This window comes from Pinus tabuliformis, chromosome 2_1 (assembly GCF_031772625.1).
Source record: "Pinus tabuliformis cultivar Carrire ecotype Pingquan chromosome 2_1, CPIR1, whole genome shotgun sequence".
Classification (NCBI taxonomy): Eukaryota; Viridiplantae; Streptophyta; class Pinopsida; order Pinales; family Pinaceae; genus Pinus; species Pinus tabuliformis.
The window spans coordinates 855,863,765-855,885,266 of record NC_142299.1 but is presented as its reverse complement, the minus strand read 5'-3'; positions in this window follow the sequence as shown (position 1 = coordinate 855,885,266).

Below are 21,502 nucleotides of genomic sequence, written 5' to 3'. Positions count from 1 at the left end.
TCATCATCTAGGACTGTGTCAAATGACACAGCGACAGCAGAAGTCCCTGCCGTCACTCCGACGATGTTTGTCGGCATACCAGCTGTCCCAACTAGCTCTCAACAGCTAGAAGGAGTCCACCAAGGCACTATTTCGACAGTATGGTCTGTTCCAGTTTTTTCATCCAGAGTAATACCCGGCAACTCTTATGTTGAAACTCGCCAAATTGATCCATTTGGAAGTCAATCTGGGCCATCAATCCCCTTGAGTTTTGGATTGATACCGTATGGGGGGCAGTATACCCTTTCATTACCCCCTCTGGGAGGGTACCCATATGTGAGTTCACAACCATGTTCAGGTTATACTGGAATTGCATCAAGTAGTTGGGTACCTATGCTACCTCAACAACCAAGAATTGTATATTCTATGCGACAGTGTGTACCTGTGACGAACATCCCAACCACACCGGCTATTGTAACCGTGTCACAAGTTCAAGCGATACCTGTTACATGTCAACCTCAGATTCCTCAGGTTGTAATGCAACAGTCGCTTGACCATGGGTCACAACCACAATCGCCATCTGGTGGGATGACACAAGTACAAACGGTTACAATTACCCCACACCTTGGTCCAATGGTTAGCATGGCACAACAGAACATGGCGTCACAACCATGGCTTGTACAATACCAACAACCGCAATTCCAGCAAGTGTACCAAGGTTCTGAGCAGCAGATCTTTGCGAACAGTGGACAACCGTATATCCAAAACGGTCAAAACCAACCACTTTACAGTGGTCAAGTCCACCAACCGTATCAATCATACCAACATCAATTACATTATGCTGGTATGCCAAGGCCCACTGCTCAAGCGATTCCATCGTACCCTGGTTATGCTTCGCCTAACCTGAATCAACAGTTACCATTCGTGGTGACTTTAGAGTTACCCGATTTACACCGGTTAACGAACGATCCGATTGCTTATGCCCCTTGGTGGCCAGCGATTCCTCATAAACTTCCATCTGACATTCCTAAATTCAATGGAAATCCAGGTGAAGACCCATCGAATCACGTGATGACTTTTCATCTGTGGTGTTCGTCGAACACCCATAACGACGATTCGATAAGACTTCGCCTTTTTCAGAGGACATTGACAGGTCCAGCGGCTAAATGGTATATTGAATTGCCAAGAGCCTCTTTCGACAATTTTAGTTCCCTAGCCACGACTTTCTTAACCCACTTTCAATTACCGATAAGGTATGAAACGGGAACAGAAATATTAACCAACTTCAAACAGACAACTGCTACCCATATATCTGATCTTATACATGAGTGGCGTCGTTGTAGGATGGTGAAAATGTATGTTCCCGATCAGTTGTTAGCTGAATGGTTTATAAAGTCGTTACTTCCGGCTATTACGGAAGATGTGGCCAAGGGGGGAGTCATAACAGAGGAGCAAGTTATTTCTCGTGCGCAGTATTTGGACTTAGTTTATACTCAGTCCGGCACGCTCTATGACAAAATACCTGACGCCCCTAGACCGGAATTTTCATTTCCTCCCCCTCCTAAATCAAATAGTGACTCTCATGCAGGTGACGGCGTGATTGGCACGGCAAACACGAAATCGACAAGGGGTTCGTCAAAGAAATCCCGTAAGAATTCGGACCAAAATGAAAAAGAAGAAATTCTTGCTTCGGAAGTAAATGTCGTATCAGAAGATAAAGGCAAAGAAACCAATCAACCAGGAAGCAAGAAGAAGCAAAACAAAGGGAAGAAGAAGAAACAAGGTGAGTCATCCCCTGGGAAAAATTCTTCGAACCCTCCTGGAAAAGGGAAACAAATTTATCCATGTCAAATATGTGATGATGAGGATCATTACACAAAGAATTGCCCATTCAAAGCTGAGTTAAAGAGGTTCTTTAAAAGTTCCCAAACATCAGCTGTGTTAACTGATCCATTTCCCAACCCAGGTCAAAATCTGGTTGATAGTGGAAATTCTTCCCCGTCGCAAGTCCTTATGTTGTCGGTTTCGAAACAGCAAAATGATGCTTTGATTTCGACAAGGAACAAAGATTATGGTAATCCTCAGCTGTCGAACGAAAAAGGTAAAGATCAACCAAGTAGTTCAACAACAACTTCGACAGAAGTTGTAACGCCCACCATCCCTGAATTAACAATAAAACCGCCAAAGGGTGTAGTACACAAGTCGACATTTAATCCTCGCACCAGAGCGGCGCAACATTATAACATAGTGGAGGATTTGGCCCAATCGCCATCCGCTATGTCGACTCTTGAAGTGCTACAAAATTGTCCAACCCAAAGGCAGGCGTTGTTATCGGAAATTGGTGGGGTTGATCCTAAGGATTCCAATCTTGTATCCTTTGATCACAAGGGATATGATCCTCAATTACCAGCTCAGTTAGCTTTCCTTATTCAAGTGAAAGCACTCAACAAAACTGTTCACAGAACAATAATTGATGAGGGAGCCTCGACATGTATTATGTCAATCAGTTGCTGGAAAACTTTAGGATCTCCAACCTTGTCGCGATCTTCGACGACATTAAAAGCTTTCGACGGAAGGACTTATACCCCATACGGTATCCTTAATAACTTGAAAGTTGAACTAGGAGGAAAAACAGTAGAAATTGATGCAGAAGTCATTGATGGAAATCTTGACTATAACATCCTACTGGGTAGACCATGGATTTATGCCATGGCAGCTGTTGTGTCGACCTATTTTAGGAAGATCGCATTCCCGTTTGAAGGAGGGATTACGATCGTCGACCAACAGAATTTCCTCCCTAATGGTTCACAAGTTACAAGAAGCATTCCCATGATCCATGAGAGCAACCATTCAATTCAAGATATCGGAGTAGGATTATTGAAAGACCCCACATTAATGGGAACTTTCGCGCTACCACCTCCTATTTATACAGGAAATGTACCGTTTGTAGCAACCTGCAACATGATATCTTCCACGAAGGTCAACATGGATCATTCAATGGTTTTGCCCCCAAGCCCTTTAGAAATATTGTAGCAATCAATGTTTCAAGCATGGGAGGCGAGCCCAAATCAACGCTCGTCAAGCGTTTGGGTAGATAGGTCTAGAGAATATGGAACCCCATTAGATCCTTGGTCGAAAGTACATGGGACTGACGAAGGAATCTTACAATCAATGATGATTGAGGGGGCACCATGGAATGATCACCACCATCGTTCCCTTCTTCCGGAATATGAAGAAGAAACTCAAAGTGACCTTTATCACCCTTCAGTATTTGAATTCCTAACAAATACTGTAAACACGGTGGATTCCGAGCGAAACTTATCCAATATTAAAGAGACTATAGCCATAAATATCTCGACTAAAACAGATGTTGTAGAGAATATTTATGTCGGCAAAGGTTGTTCCCCTTCAGAACTGGAAATATATAACACTCTTTTTCGTGAATTTAGAGATGTCTTTGCTTGGTCATATGATGAAATGCTAGGCATTGACTCGAGTATCGTTGAACATGAAATTAAAATGTATCCTGATGTCAAACCAGTAAGGCAACGGCTTCGGCAAGTGCACCCGAAGAAAGCCGCTGCCATTAAGGCAGAAGTTGAAAAACTCCTCCATGCTGGATTCATCTACCCGGTTCCTCTAACCGATTGGGTATCGAATATTGTCCCTGTTATGAAAAAACAAGGGACAATTAGAGTGTGTGTTGATTATAGGGATGTAAACCAAGCTTGTCCGAAGGACAACTACCCTACACCCTTCATCGACCAGATAATTGATGAATGCGCCGGATGTGAAATCTTTTCATTTATGGATGGATTTTCCGGGTATAATCAAATAAATATCTGCCCACAGGACCAGTCAAAGACTGCATTTATTTGTCCGTGGGGCACATTTACTTATCGAAAATTACCCTTTGGTTTAAAGAACGCAGGGGCGAAGTTTCAGAGGGCGATGAATTATGCCTTCCATGACATCAAGAACATTGTTCAACCTTATCTCGACGATCTTCCGGCTCATTCGCGAAAGCGGACTGATCATCCGCAGCATTTAAGAGCGATATTTCTACGTTGCCGACACTACAAGATAAGACTCAATCCACACAAATGTGTGTTTTGCGTCGGTTCTGGTCATTTACTTGGCTTTGTAGTCTCTAAGGATGGGATTCGTCTTGACCCTTGTAAGGTTCAGGCAATCATTAATTTGCCTCCACCTTCAAATTTGCTTCAGATTCAGAAACTCCAAGGGAAAGCAAACTTTCTGAGGAGGTTCATTCCAAATTACGCAGAACTTGCTAAGGGTTATACTCGTCTTTTGAAAAAGGATGTACCTTTTGTCTGGGACCAAGTGGCGCAAGCTTCCTTTGATGCTCTGAAAGATTGTCTAGTAAAAGCATCATTAATGTACGCCCCAACTATCAAAGAGATTTTAACCTGTATCTGGCTGCAGCGAATACGACCATTGCAATGGTTTTAGTTCAAGAAGTCGATGGAATTGAACATCCTATCTATTATTTAAGTAAAAACTTAAACGATACAGAAAGTAAATATTCTTATGTTGAAAAACTAGCGCTTGCAGCTGTTCAAGCGATTCAAAGGTTTCGACATTATGTCCTCTTTCGGAAAACTACCATCTTATTAGATTGCAACCCCATGACTTATATACTGTCGCGACAGTTTCTAGGGGGCAAATATTCAAAATGGATAGCGATCCTTCAAGAGTTTGATCTGGAATTTGTAAAATCCAAATCAAAGAAAGCTCTAGTTTTCGCAGAATTGTTATGCGATCTCCCATCGTCGTCCAACGATGAAACATCGGAAGAATCAATCGTGGATGAAAGTTTGTTTATGATATCTGTAAGCAATGAGTGGTATGGAGATATCATAGTTTATCTCCAAACCCAAAAATTCAGGCCTAACACCTCTCGCTTCGAACAAAAATGCATACGATACCAAGCAAAAGACTACATGATCGTCGGTGATACACTTTACTGTCGTGGTATCGATACAGTTCTGAGGAGGTTCCTTACCCATGAGGAGGCCGAAAAAGCCCTGAATGATTGTCACTCAGGCGCATGTGGGGGGCATCAGTCTGGATATGCAACAGCACAAAGAATCTTACGAGCAGGATACTTCTGGCCAACAATGTTCAAAGATTGCATAACCGCAGTCAGAAGTTGCCATGCTTGTCAAATCTTTGATAGCAAAACCAGACGACCACCCGCACCTTTACAGCCGATAGTTGTTGTTGGGCCCTTCGCCAAGTGGGGCATCGATTTCATGCAATCTAACCCCACCTCGACCGGGGGGCATGGGTATATTATAGTCGCTGTTGACTATTTTACCAAATGGGCCGAGGCGATGCCTACATTGGATAACACTGGTGAAACAGCTGCCCTTTTCTTTTTCAATCATGTAGTCGCCAGGTTCGGCGTACCACAGGCTATAGTTACAGATCATGGGTCGCAATTTCGCAATCACATGATGGTCGAATTAGTTGCCAAGCTAGGGCTATCTCACGACAGCTCTACCCCATATTATCCGCAAGCCAATGGACAAGTTGAGGCAATCAACAAGGTCCTGAAGCGTATGTTGCAAAGGATGATCGGGGTTCATAAAAGAAGATGGCACCTAATCCTGTACTCAGCTTTGTGGGCTTACCGAACGTCGGTAAAGAACGCAACCAGGTTCACACCTTTTCAACTGGTGTATGGCTTGGAAGCAGTCTTGCCAAACCAGTGCGAAATTTCATCGCTTAAACTCATAGTCGATCTTCTCCCCGGAACTTCAGAAGAAGAGGCTCGTTTCTTGGAATTAATCCAGTTGGATGAAACCCGTCGTGATGCCGCTTTGGCTAACGAAGCCCATAAGAAACAAGTCAAGGGTCAGTTCGACAAAAATGTCAAACCCCGTGTCTTCTCAGAAGGTGATTTGGTCTTGCTTTATGACCAAGAATCTGATAAATTGGGAGCAGGTAAATTCAAGTCCTTATGGATGGGCCCCTATATTGTTAAAAGGGTGTTAGCAAAAGGAGCCTACGAGTTAATGCATTACGATGGAATTCCACTGGCGCAGCCCCGCAACGGGTTGTACCTCAAGCGTTACTATGCTTAAATAGTAACCTGCATGCTTTTGTTGTATTTTGTTTTCGCTAAAGTGTTTTTCCTGGTCGAGTGATCCACCTTTTCATTTATTGCAGATGTCGAACCTTTTGGAGACATGTGTTGGATATGCCAACGGAGCGAGTCGTAGTTCGCAGAACTTATCTTCCGCAACCTGGGCCATTTTTGATCCAAGCGGCGAGTTAGTAAGTTTCAGAGGTGTATGTATTGGGCAATCAACGAATAACATCGCTGAGTATAGCGCGTTGATAGAACTACTCTCTGATGCCATCACACGTGGCATACGCCGACTAATTGTCAGGCTAGACTCACAGCTCGTAATACTACAACTCAATGGTATATATTCTGTTCGCAATCCAGCTATTTATCACATGTTCCTAAGGGTTAAGATGTTGGAAAGACGATTTGATTCAATTCAATATCAACATATTTCAAGAAACTTAAACACATTAACTAACTCATTAGCGAACTATGTGTTAGATAGACATTTGCAACATTTATAAAAAGGACACATCATCAAAGATTGTACATATGGAATACATAAATCAACCAGAATAAAACTTGAAAATCAAAATACGTATAAGCTATTTATATAAGTTCATACATAATGTTCTGTAACCAAGACAAAATTTGTCATATGACCTAAAAAATCAAAAAGATGCTAGGGGGCACCCTAGCCTAGTGGTGCTCATGATAGTACGTCACGGCCTGTGCAATCATGCACAAGAGACGAGTCCATCGTCTAGGCACGCCGATAGTATGCCGCTGCAGCTGTAAAGGTAACTCGTCAATCTGTACATCCGGAAGACCGCGAGTAAGGCTCTCAACCTGCTCCTGCACAGCTGTAAGGGTCTCAGTGTCGTCAAGATCACGAATAACAACTCTCCTAGCAGGCTCCACTGCCGGGGCAGCAACTGGCGATCTCGGACGAACTGCTGGACGAACAGGACCAATATCTGCATGCACCCAAGAGTACAATTAAAATTCTTGATAGAATAAATCACAACAACATTATGAATAAGAACAGTAAAGAGTAATATGGTCAAGGAGTTTACCAATGGCGCCCCACTGTTCGCCATCCGGTAGCACCAAATCCGGATCACCTTGGAAATCCATACCCACATATGGATACTCGGAAAACGCCATCTCGTGGCGCTCGAACCACCTAAAGAAGGCCTCAGTAAAAGTAATCTGAGGTTGACCAGCATGCCTAGACATGTGGTCGACCCACCTCTGCATGCGTGGCTCGGTCGGAGAAGGCAAGTCGAGTATGATGTACTGAGGCTGCATCAGTGGAATTCTCTCCAAGGCGAAAGCAGTTAGAATAGAACCGAATCCAAAGTTCTTCAGATTCCCGTCCTTTACCTTGGTCAATTGACTTTTCATCTGAACAAGTACTGCATCACACCAGTTGAATACTTTTGGTTGGAGACACTCCAAGGCGTGCTGCATATAAGACCTGTTGGCAACATGTAGAGCTGCACTGCCAGCCATCCTACCAATAGAGAACAGAATGGACCTGAGAGCCCGATCAGTAATCTCACGGATAACAATCTTTCCGTCTCTGCTCGGCTGAGAACCTTCCCTACAATACTGGCGGACATAATCTCTAGTGGAATCAGTCCCCCGGGCCGTACCTGACAAGGAAATGGGGGCACCTCGTCTTGACAGTCCAGTCAAGAAGTACATGTCCTCTATGGTCAAGGGGATGGCCTTTCCCCTAATCTTGAACACTTGGTTAACAGGATCCCAAGCATCAAGCATGTACTGCAGCAAATAAATATGTGCTCTCATACTAGAAATACGGAAGAACTTCAGCAGGCCACAGTTCCGCAACGCGTTCACCGTGACAGGATCATGGAGGGAAATCATGTCCTCCTCTTCATGTTCTCGTTCTCTCCATGTAAGGGACATTTTGTTCAAGGTTCCCTGCAAAAAAAACAAGAGAAGGAGTAAGTTCCTGATTTTGATGAAAAAATGGCGAGAAAATCATCAAAAAATGACCTAAAAAACTCAGTTTTTGAGCCCAGCGCAGGCAGAAAGTCTCCCACTTGCGCTTAAGGCAGCTTGACCTTCAGCGCAGGTTTCGAAAGGGGAACTTGCGCTGATCCTAGGGCGCCCTGGCAAAACCCCAGGGGCTCAGAAATACTCGAAAACAGGCATGAAACAGGAAAATGAAACCATGAAAAGAAAGAGCTAGGGTTTAGCTCCTACCTGGTCCAGACGGCGCCGAAAATCATCCGCAGAATCTCCCGGGATCAGCTGGTGAAAATCAAGGGGGAAGAGGCACCTCTAGAGCTCCAACAAACCAAATGCAAATGAAATGGTAAATGAGAGGTAAAAATACCTTTTAATGGCTTTTTACACAGTTTAAAGTGAAATATTAGGGTTATAATCTCATTTTCATGAAAATATTATTCATTTCTAACAAAATTTGTTGCAGCAATTGAAAAAGTAGTAGTATATTTGAAAAGAGAAAAGCTAGTAATGGTAAAAAATCAAAATTTGACCATATAATCGAGCAGTTTTACCGTGGAATTTATGCTCGTTAAAAAATAGAAAAGCGAGATCCGAGCAGTTTTAGCACATAGTTCATGCCCGTTAAAAAATAAACATAAGATCGAGCAGTTTTACCGTGGAATCTATGCTCGTTAAAAAATAGAAAAGTGTGAGCAAGAGTTTTCCCCATAGTTTAAGCTCATTAAAAAATGAACCTATCCCGGTAAATAACCATTGTGATCGTAAATTTATTAGCCATAAAAAGCCTTGGTCGTGTTTGCATCCGCCACCTCCATTCCATTTGGCCAATCGTTCACCTCCATATGATTGTTTACCTATTTTGAGGAACAACTGCGAAGAGTGATTTCACTTAGCCATCCTTGTGACACTGCCGTGATTGGAAAATTCCAACCTGTACCTGGAATCTGCTGCTATCCCTGTTTATCACTCGTTCCTCAAAAGACGAGTCTTCTTTGAGCTCTTTTCTTCTGACTCGTAAAATATGAAAAGTTTGCCGAGTTTTGGTCTTCCAGCTCGTTAAAGTGACCGGAAGAGCTATCCCTCCTCTAGATTTTAATCTTTTTGGACCTGAGGGATTATTACACAAAAAGGTCGAGCGCTTGTTTTATTCGGCTCGTTAAATTTATCGAAAACTCATCCCTTCTGTATTGTTTTATACTTTTTCGGACTTAAGGGATTAGATGACGAAAAAGGAATCTTGGAGTTAACTTTCTATACCTTTTCAGACTCTCTAAAAATGAAAAGGATCGAGTTTTCATTGTCGTTAGACTCGTTAAAATGATTAAATAGCGACAAACTTGTCTTTAGACGAGAACGAGTTTCCCTATCGCTAAGCTCGTTAAAACATAGCGGTGGGCTTGCCCGAAGGGCAGGTTATAGAACAAGCATATGTTATCCTCCTCAAGCTTGACAAAAATAAAGAGGTACTGGTCAGAAATGACTGGGGAAAAATTGGGAGAACCTCAAAGCTTTAATGGTAGCAAGTCGCTCTTGAACATGACACTTTGTCCTCTGTATCACATCAGGTTGGGTTGTTTCATTCACCGGTCTCATCACCATGGTCCTCACCAAACCATCCACATTTGGGGTAATGCTACCGATCCATCACATCAGTGTCGTTATATGTTCAAGAGATGTTGTTCAGAGAGAGTCAACTGTGTCCCATCCACTGCCATACATTATCCTTCATCCACCCATGATCGCCACCCTGGATCATATTTCACAGATTGTTTTCGCCTCCATTAAAATACTTAACTCCGTTCCGTGTCACTGATGTGGGATTCATTATGGCCCTCCTTTGACGGATCGCTTCTTTTCGACTTCAGCTGATTATCCAAGAAGTTGATCTAGGAACAACCCCTTCAGTACTTTGAAGCTTGCATGCCTCAATGGCAAGTTTCTCACTTCCGGCGACAGGTATACATCAATGACCTTCGACCAGAAGATTTTGTGTGGTGTTCAACGCCAAGTCCTTTATTCACACCACGTGAATTGTACTGCAGTACCTTGAGGGTCATTATCATTATTGGTGATTCCTCTCGCGCTTGTTAACGGTTTACATTATTGACTGGTAATCAGGAGATGTCTTTCATGTTCGACTTCAACGCAATTCTCACATGGATCGAATTGTACTTAGAGTGAAGATCGAACGAGTTTTGAAGACCCCGGATCTAGTTTCATCCATCCGGGCTGCGATATATATTCAGGAAATATAAAGACATTTGATATGTACATCATTGCAACAGATGATCATCCTACTCAAAGGATGATAATTTCAGAAGAGAATTATCAGTCTACCATCAGACGATCTTCTGTTCTATGTACCAAAATGAATTTATAAAGCTGAGCATGGGAATGCCCGCCTCAGCTATATCATGAAAGCAGAATGAATCATAATGTATTGTATTGTATTTTATTACAGGTCACCTCTGAGCGATTGAATGAACTCTAGATCCTCCTGATAAGGCATTTCACCCGATAAACGACCTCATACTTTAGGGGGAAACTGTTATAGACATTTTTGTGCCTTACAGCATGAAGCATGAAATGTCAATAATCTAAGGGATCCAAAGTCCCTAAACATGTTGTTCCTACCCCTAGAGGAACAAGGTCAGCAAACCACAACACTAAAAATCAGTTCTCCACCTGAAAACACTCAAAAACAAGCTAATTCTGAATCATGTCAACTGCTCCACTGAGCATCTGCGCTGAATTTCAACTGCTCCACTCTGTACCTGCGCTGAATGTCAAATCTAATGAACGCTACCTGCGCTGGGCGAGATTGGCCAAGTGGCACAGTCATTCTGCAAGGTGTCAAATGCCCAGGAAGCTTCCAAAATGACACTTGGATCAGGGAATTCGCCTTGTGATGAGTAAGAGGATCTAGATCTCCAAGTGGAAGAAAGAAACTCCAAGTGGACTCAAGAACTGAAGAATAACTAAAGTGGGAGAGGACACTAGTCAGCTTCATGCCAGCCTCAAGCTGACTCATCCTTTCTCCAAAACTCCTATATATAGAGCTCTCTCATGAGGTCTAGGGAGGCTGGAATTTTATGAATGTAAGGAAGTGCTGTTGGTTTGTGCATAGAACTATTGGGTGATTTGCTTAAAGGAGGTGAAGAGGAGATTTCTTTCTGCTGGGAGGTGTTGCTGGATTGGGCCTCTTATGGTTGTAACACTCTCAGAACTTTACTTCTTCCATTAATAAAGAATTTGAGGTTCTTCTATATGCATGTGTCTCTGTGGCGTATTGATGCTTGTATATTTGATTTATTCTAATCCTTGAATCAATTATGAATGTATGCTTCTTGTAGTTTCCTTTTCTTGTGCTTTTGCAGGATCTTTGTGTAGCTGGGCCAGTGAAAGAGCAAGGAGCTGGGAGCAAGCAGCAAAGAGGGAAGATTGGATCAATCATTAGCGGAAGATAACGGTTAGTGGATCTCTTTCTCCTCTCTCTTACATCTCATAAAGAAGTAATCTTGAATAGCTTTGCTTTGATTGTTGCTGAGGTACTATCACCCTTAGAGTGGGATAGGGTCATTCTGTATTGGATACTTTTCCCAACAACAGATGGATATAGCTTTCAAAGGATTGATCAATAAAACAATAGTTGTTTACTTAGACGATATTACTCTATTTTCTAAAACAAGAACCAACCATTTGCATGATTTAAACCAAATATTTCAACGCTGCAGAAGCTACAACATTTCACTCAATCCTAGAAAACCATTCTTTGCTCTTGATCAAGGAAAGCTTTTGGGATTTATTGTGTCCAAAGATGGCATTTATATTGATCCGAGTAGGATCAAAGAGATCTCTGAAATTCCTTTTCCTCATAATAAAATATCCATGCAGTCATTTTTAGGCCAAATCAATTTTGTCAAAAGATTTGTTCCGGACTTTTCTCACCTCATTTTGCCACTACAAACTATGATTAAGAAAAATTCAGTGTTTAAATGGGGATCAACAGAAAAGGAAGCATTTGATTTAATCAAACAATCAATAATTAATGCCCTCACTTTAAATACTCCTAATTTTTCTAATCATTTCAGATTGTATACTATCACATCCGATTTGTCTTATGCAACAATACTCACTGAGATTAATAATCACAACTTAGAAGCACCCATTTCATTTTATAGTTCAAACTTGCAGGGTGCCGAACTGAAGTACTCTGAAGTAGAAAAACAAGCCTTTTCTATATATAAAACTGTCAAACATTACAGACCCTTCCTTTTAAAAGCCCATACAAAAGTCATAGTTCCTTTTTCTACAGTAAGGCAACTATTAATCCAAAAAGAATAAGGCGAAAAAAGGGCAAACTGGGTTACAACACTTCAAGAATATGACCTGGAAATCAAGCCAACAAAGATTGTTAGAGGCCAAGGTTTTTGCAGGTTATTGGCAGGAGAATTCGACATTCAACAACCAGGTGATACAGAACATATCAAAGAAATCAATCAGATAAGTATTACTGATTCTGAATCCCAATATGCAGACTTGATATTTTATTTAAAAAATCGATATGCACCTCATAACCTGTCTTATAAAAGAAAGAGGGCAATTAGATTGAAAGCAAGAAATTTCACAATTCTTGATGTTGTACTTTTTAGGCAAAATTATGATTCAATCTTGTTAAGATGCCTAGAAAAACCTGAAGCACAAAAGGTTTTGCAGGAATTACATGATTGACTAGAAGGAGGACATTTTGGAGTTGACACAATAGCCCATAAAATCATTCATGTTGGATATTATTGGCCCACCCTATTTAGAGATGCTCATGAATATGTAAGGAAATGTTGAAGTTGTCAAACTTCTAGTGGAAGACAAAGAAAGCCAACTTTCCCTTTGCAACCAGTCAACATTGAACAGCCATTTGAGCAATGGGGATTGGACATCATCGGAGAAATCATTCCACATTCTTCCAAACAGCATAAGTATATCCTTACTGCTAGAGATTATTTTACTAAGTGGGTTGAAGCAATTCCGTTAAAGACAACAAATTCTGAGGCAATTACATAATTCATAGATCAATTCATCATTACTAGGTTTTGTGTCCCAAATGCTCTTGGTTTTTACAATGCACCTTATTTCTCAGGCAATGTTATGTTTTATTTCGCTATTAAAAGAGGATTTAAATTGAAATATTCTACTAATTACTATCCCCAAGGTAACGGTTTAGCAGAATCTACCAATAAAAATCTAATCAAGATTATTAAGCGAACTATCGAACAGAATCATAAAAACTGGCATAAATCTTTAATATTCATAGTATGGGCTGATAGGATAACACATAAAGCTTCCATAGGTTCTTATCCATTCAATCTTGTGTATGGAAAAGAAGCAGTGCTACCAACAAATCTTGTCCTTCCTTCTCTAGCCCTAGTTCAGTTTATTGAAGAAAGGCATTCTTCTTCTATTCAAATTAGACATGATCAAATCCTAAAATTAGAAGCGGAAACAGAAAAAGCCAAGGTTACTCATGCAAAACATCAGCAAATTATCAAGTCATCCTTTGATTTAGCTTCATCCAGTTCAAAACAGTTTCAAGTCGGTGATTTAGTTCTGAAATGGGACAAAGCCCATGAGGATAAAGCAAAACACACCAAGTTCCAAAAAATGCGGTTTGAGCCATTTCAGATCTGCGAGAAGAGAGGCCATTCGACCTTCATATTACAAGATTTATTAGGTTTGAGATATTCTCTCCCTGTTAATGGCCTTATCTTAAAGAAATTCTTCACTTGAGGAGGTAACCCCTTCTCCTTTTTAGTTTAGTAAAATTCGTAGTTTGTAGGACCATTAGGAAATAAAGTTGTAAGCTATCTTCCATTGACCTTTTGCTGTATGAAAAATTTGCTCAAAGAAGTAGTGTTGATCTTTGCTTTTCAAATAATAGAAGCCTTAGACAAAAGGGAAAATTTCTTGGAAATTAGGTATAATTGCATTCTGAAACCGCATTTCAATTTTTGTGAACTCTTCTCAAAATTTAGAAGCATTGTAAATCATTTTATGTTTTCAAATTGGTCAAAAAAAAGGTTATCAATATCAAAACAGAAACTAATCCAATTTCAACATCTTCAACTCTTACCTTGTCATCCATTCTCTCTTAAGGAGAAAATTGTCCATCCCATTCATCAAAGTTCGTAATTACTCAGAGTGTAATTCTAAAATATTTGATATAAAATATAAGGGGTATTATTACAAGCCTGCTTACCATGATCATCAGGAAATAGTTTAACCGACATTACCAACACTGCATACCAAAATAGGGTAATGGCTTAAAATTATAAGGCAATGGGTCTCATCACGAGCCAACTTGTTCTGTTAAATTACTACCAGTGAATGGCATTGTCACTCAGCTAGCCACCAAACCAGGACAATGACTTTTTATCTTAAAAAATAACAGAAAAGTAAAAGAAATACAAAATATGAAAGCATGTTTTGAATTCATTCTATTAATCATACTCTGAAGTGGATGGGATAATGGACAATAATGTGGTTAAAAGGTATCCCTATCGAAACTATGAACATTTACTGGCAGCAGAGGCTCTACCTATGACAGACAAGTCAATTCTAAAAGCTGATCTGGAAAGGTTTCCTATTTTATCATTATCAACCAATATAGGCCAATTTAGAACTTAGAATGTATCTAAGTTTAAACAAGAGAGGAAATTAGCAAAGATAGTTTTATTTTTTTTGGAATGCATATATACCTAATTATATTAGAATTTTCCTCTTTGATGAGATTCCTATTTAAAGAAAGTTTAAGTATTTCAGTACTTTTCAGAGATAATTGTTCCTTCCAGTGAATGGCCAATTGTTGTTCTCTACAACAACCCCCCATTTCATACAAATTTTATTTTCATAACTATAATATGAAATGTGTCCCTTTTAGAATTAAATTGGTATCGACTTAGTATTTTTCAAAAGGTCTGAAAATAAATAAGATATTATAAACCTTTTGATAAATCACATAAGCGGTCTTATAATAAAAAATGAATAATCCCTTATTATTGCGATAAAGCGATCGCAAGATCGCATATCGCAATAACAAATGATACATAACAAAAGGCCCATTAAGTTTTCCCCAATGCAACAATACACGAATGGTTATCAGATATCAGCAATGGCAAGCTATCATAACAAAAGCTCCTTAAGTGAATCATTTTGCCAATAAACGACATAATGAGCATTTAAAGGATTGATAGGTTTAAATGGCCATTTAATGAAACAGTAAGTCTAAAATCTCTTCGGAGATCACATTCGTGACCACCTTAATTCAAATCCTCCACTATTCATTGATTGATGTATCTCGTTCTTCTTTGGTTTGTGATATCAATTCTCCACATTACGTTCATTTTCACTCGTGTGCAGAGCTCTTCCGAAGCAGTAAATTCAAGCAGAATGGGGAAGAAATCTAAGAAGACCGCAACAGCTTCCGCTTTGCCAGCTATAGGGCAACCCACCGTCGATCCAGGAACAAACAGAAAAGGACTCATAACCGACACTACATGTCTAGGACTCGACAAAACCACTTGGCTAAGCACCTATAATTTAATTGAGTCCGAAGGGCCTGAGGTAACAACAGTGCAAGCCACAGCAGACACGACTCGGAAATCTGATGCTACTCTAAAGGATTTAGTCGACTCTTTCCTTCATCGGATAGCAGCCCGGGAACAAATTCTCCCATATACAGATGTGGTGAAGTGGGAAATTGAAGAAATCCCAATCACAAACAAAACATTTTTCACCACGGATAAGAGAATCTTCAGTTCATTTCAACCTGATGATTTGAGGCAAATGTACCATTTTCCTATACCGGAGAAGAAGTACAACAAGGCTTTCTTGGAGAAATTCAGAAATGAGAACAAAATTGAATCTGAACCCATTCAGGATTGGAGGCAAAACCCAACAAAACACAAGCATGAGTCTTCGGGTAAGTACTATGTCGATTCTTTGTGTTCTCCTTATTGTTATGCCGGGATAATGATGTGTAGATTGTGGGGGTTACATAATTCCGCAAATTTCACTATAGAGATGGTTCCTTTGATGGAGGCAGCATGTAATAGTGAAATAATTGATTGGGCAACTATATTGTCTGATAAGCTAGCGACCACAGTCCGTGAGTTTAGAAACAAATCCTACATTACTGAAAGGGTCATTCCTCCATTCTACTATAGTGCCTATATCTTGGACACCCTGTGCTTTAATTCTGAATTTCCTGTGCTTGGATGGAGATGGACTCCACAAGACCCCATGCCCATTCATATATACCATCATAAGTTATGAAAAGCTCACTATAAGCACCATTTATATCAAGTTTGCAACGGTTTTATGTTACCCATTCACTATTCCATTTTTGATAAACCTGCTCCTAAAATTTCCTACCAAGAGGGGGTTGACTTGACATCCGTAGGAAGATGGTTCGGAGAAGAAAAATTCACCTATGTAAGAGTTTTCGGCAGCCAAGCCAAACCTCATGTCCTCCATTTGTACATACCTGATAAACTGTTAGCCAGGCATGTAGCCTATCAGATTACACTCGAAGGAGTTACACAAACTCTAAAGAGAAAATAAAAAGTAGGTTTGGCCTCCTTTTCCTCTAAGATGTGGTGTCTACGCTCTGCATGACTTTAAACATGTAGAGAAAGAAGCTGATAAAATCAAGGCACTAAGTCTAGCCACTCTTCCTAATATGCGATTTGATCCAAACAAAGTCGCCTACAATGCAATAAAATAGGCAAAATTAACTAAATTTTATCATAAAGAAGATATGTTTGATGACCTTCTCTCCTCAGCCGAGTCAATATTCCAAGTTAGATCGCTGGCCAGAATGAAATATCAGGATGACGGGTTAGTTGAATTTAACAGACTTAGAGAACAGAGGTTGCAAACTTTACCTCTAGATCTGTTAGCAACGACCCCAACGACAGAGTCAAGCGAGCCTGAGCAACGACTCACTAAGGAACCTCCTGCTACATCAGAAGAGCAGGAGGAAGTCCATGCAAAAGAGCAAGAGGAAACCCAGAGAAAAGAGCAAGAATAGAGCAACACAGAGGTGAATGTAGATGCCCAGATTGACCCAAAATTGCTCCAGGAATGGCAGCAATTCGACTCAATCATAAGAAATCTTGAGAGATCGAAGGAAGCCGAAACATCAAACGCGGCTAACACATAGGAGACAACATCTAAATAGGTTCCAAGTGGAACCTGCGGTCTACCCAGTTCTACAGGAATAGAAATAATTCCTAAGGATCCCTCCGATCAGATTGTTTTGCAAGTAGAAGAAATTCCTCCATTGGATGTCTTTTACAGCCCAAAGCACAAGGTTGTAGTAAAACGACAACGAAAAAGGAGAAGGACTGATCAACCTTCCCTATTCCCTGAACAAACAGTGACCGACAACATGGTTTGGAAGGAGGAGTTTGATCCTTCTGATGACCTAACGAAACTGTCCCAATATGCTGGAGCCTATTCGGCAACCACCATAGACAAGGCATCAGAAGTTAGTAATCTATTAAAAGGAAAGGACCAGGAAATAAATTTGCTACAAACACAACTATCGGAGGCACAACAGAAGGCAGAACAAGAAGAATGACAATTGTTTACACAACAACAAAAAAATAATCTATTGAATAAACAATTGTAGGAAGAGAAACAAAGAATTGATTCGAGTGCAGTTCAAAAGTGGAAAGAGCTATCGGATGCATTGGCAAGACAAAAAGCAATGAATGAACAAATGGTGAAGTCAAAAGATGAGCAAATTGTTCAACTATCAGCCCAAATAGAGAAAACCAATAATCTTCCACAGCCAGATGAATTCAGAGCAGAGGCATTACAGATAAACAAGGCATTGGTGACACAAATAAGACTGTTATGTCAACAAATCGCCCAAGCAGAACCTTTATGTGACTTAACAGCATCAATAAGTGATAAATCGGCTGATGCTAGAACAGACTTAGAGCAGGCCGATGAGACCTTGACTAATTTTCTTGAGTGGCAAGACACTGATGAGGGACAGGTAGCTAATTTGCCAAAAATCCTAGAATCGCATAAAGAGATATTATTTATGGAATGGCAGTCCCAGTTAATGAAAGCAAAGAGAGCAGTTTCCAGATGCAAATTAACCACAAATAATTTGGTTGAAATGGTTAATGATACTCTCTACTTATCTAACATGATCTCTTAATGTACCCCAAGTAAATTGCTATCGGCTAAAACATTGGAGCAGTCATGTTATCAAGAGCTGGAGAAAAAAGGGGGAGATTAATCGCAGGAATTAACAGTTTGACATGGGACACCTATTGTTTGTTCTTAGTCAAACCATACAGCCAGAGAGCCGCCCTCAAGTTCCTCACAGATGCAATTGGGTGTATCATTCCTGATATACAAGATGCCACCTATGCTTCCCAACTCAATTCTCGTCTCAACCGACCACCAGAAGTGGAACCAATGCTTGCAATATGCCAGCTCAGATCTAAAGGCAAACAACCTAAGTGATGAATCATGCTGCTGACTACCAGATTTCCGTGTGGAAGATATTCCGAATCAAGCTGTACCAATTAAGTAGGATTTTATTTTCATAGTTAGTTAGTTTTAATCAAGTATTTATAGACCCTTTCATGTATTTAGAAAGGGTCGTAAGTTTTTGTAAATGACTTAAACCTGAAGTTGCACTACTGTACTTCAGGCATATTCTTTTATAATGACTGGGCCAATTATTCCAATTTTGGTAACGAAGCTTTTATGTGAATGTGCACTACTGCCTTTATTTAAAAGTGTTTTTGCGTCGGAAGAAGGAATCCAAATAGCGATTGATATTGGGAGTGATTCGCAGCTCATATGGTACTACTATCTATGTCTGATTTCATTCCTTTTATGTGAATTGTTGTTTGATCACTCTTGCTATTATCAGATATATGCATGTGTTTTAAGAACATTCTTTATACTTTCCACTATTGGATGTTTACAGCATGATTTCCTTTTAATCATACATGTATCGGTAATATAAAAAGGATAGGTGTAACAATGTGTTAATCACTTTGTTCAACTATTTGAACAAAGTAATCATTAAGTAAAGGAATGTCTATGTTTATTGCTTAGAGTCATCTATATGCCTATCGATGAACAGAGATCATCAAACGTTGCACTTCAAAGAATAGAAGCCTCCCGAGATAGAATGGTTAGTTATATTTTCCCTGATAGATTAGGTAATCCATTCATTATCATTTATCAGAAATCAATCACTCATCCATCCCCTTTTATTCATTATTGGGAAACTGGTCCCATTATATCCATTCGGAGCCACCATTCCAAATGAAAAAGGAGCTGTATTAAGGTCCCGACCGGGTGGTTATCCCCCAATGTTGATACAACGATTTTCGGGGCATCAACACCTTCAAAAAAAATGTTGTCTTCAATGCTTGAGTAGTTCTAGATGCTTCTGTGTAAGATTCTCATCCTCCTTTATGTAATCTTCAGTGGGTACGTTCTTGCACTTCATGTGATACTGTGAAATTGATTGATTTCGTAGCTGTCAAGTTCTTGTATCTATGTCTGCTTCAGGTTCCAATATGATTTTTCATTCCTCATCAAGTTCTAGCAATATTGTTTGAACTGGGAACTTGTCACCTATAACGTTCTTTAAGAATGAAACATGGAAAACAGGGTGCAGTCGAGAAGTTGCAGGAATCTCCAATTTGTATTCCATATTACCTACCTTTTGCAACACCTTGTATGGCCCATAATACTTTGGTGATTATTTATTATCCTTCTTAGATTTCTTGAGGGAATTTTTTTTCTATGGTTGTAGCTAATATGGTGGTTCTTTCGTTGTGATGTTGATCTGCTTGTTGTTTCATTCTATTCTGCGCGAAAGTGATGTTATCCTTTAAAAGTTGGAGAAGTTGTTGTTGATGCTTGTTGTGATCTTCCACTGCCTGAAACTTAGAATTTTCTCTTAAATATGATGTGATGGATGGTAGATGATATCCATAAAGTGCCATAAATGGGGTCATTTTTGTTGCATTATGGAAGGAAGTGTTATACCACCATTCAGCTAGAGGCAACCATTTAACCCATTGTGTTTGTTTATTAGATACAAAGAAACGAAGATATCCTTCCAAGAATTTGTTTACTATCTCAATTTGCCCATGATATTGAGGATGATAAGATGAGATATGAGCTAACTAGGTACCAAGACAAGAAAATAATTTTGTCTAAAATTTTTTGTCAGGCCAGGGTAACTCCTCATTTGAATGAGAGAAAACTCTGATTGATATTTTATTCATTACCTAGCACTTTATTTATACAAATACAAAACGGATCAGTTCATCTTCTAGATGACTGTCCGGATTCACCTCATCCATTTCGGATTAGGTGTCAACATTCCCCCCCTTAATCTGAAGGGATGTTGGTGAGTCCAAGCATCATTCTGAATCTTTCAAGCTTTTCTCTTCCAAGCGCTTTGGTGAAGATGTCTGCAATTTGCTCGTTTGTGGAACAATGACGGAGATGGATTGTTTTGGCCTCAACATGATGTCGGATCAGATGATATTTAGTATTGATGTGCTTATTACGATCATGGAACTTTGGGTTCTTGGCCAATTTTATTGCAGATGTGTTATCAATCATGAGTGGAGTTGATTGTATTTGTTTTACCTGCAAATCTTCAAGATTTTTCCTGAGCCACACAATTTCTTTCGTTGCTTCAGCTGCTGCCACATATTCTGCTTCTGTTGTGGAATCTGCTAGTACTGATTGTTTGCGTGATATCCAGGAGACAACTCCCAATCCAAGACTCATAGCATATCCTGAAGTAGATACCCCAGTTTCTTTGTCTCCATCGAAGTCTGAATCAGAGTATCCAATCAAGTTGAAGTCGTCCACCTGTGTATACTTGATTCCAAGGTCTTGAGTTCCCTTCAAGTACCTTAGAACTCTTTTTGCAACAGACCAATGTCCCTCACAAGGCCTTTGCATAAACCTGGAGAGGATTCCAACAACAAATGAAATGTCTGGTCTGGTAGTAGTGAGGTAGATGAGACTTCCTACAAGTTGTCTATACTTTGTTGCATCCTCAAATTTCTTTCCTTCAGTAGATGTGAGCTTCAAGTTTTGTTCCATTGGAGTAGAAAGGGGATTGCACTCTGTCATGCCAAATCTGTATAAAAAATCTCCAATGTATTTCTTTTGAGAAAGAAATATGGACTTTGGATGTTGGGTTACTTCAATGCCAAGATAGTAATGAACATAGCCCAAATCAGTCATTTCAAAAAAATTTCCTAATTCTTTCTTTATGGATGCAATATAGCTTTCATTGTTCCCTATCATTAAAAGATCATCTACATATACCACAAGATATACAACTGTTTTGCCAACTTTCTT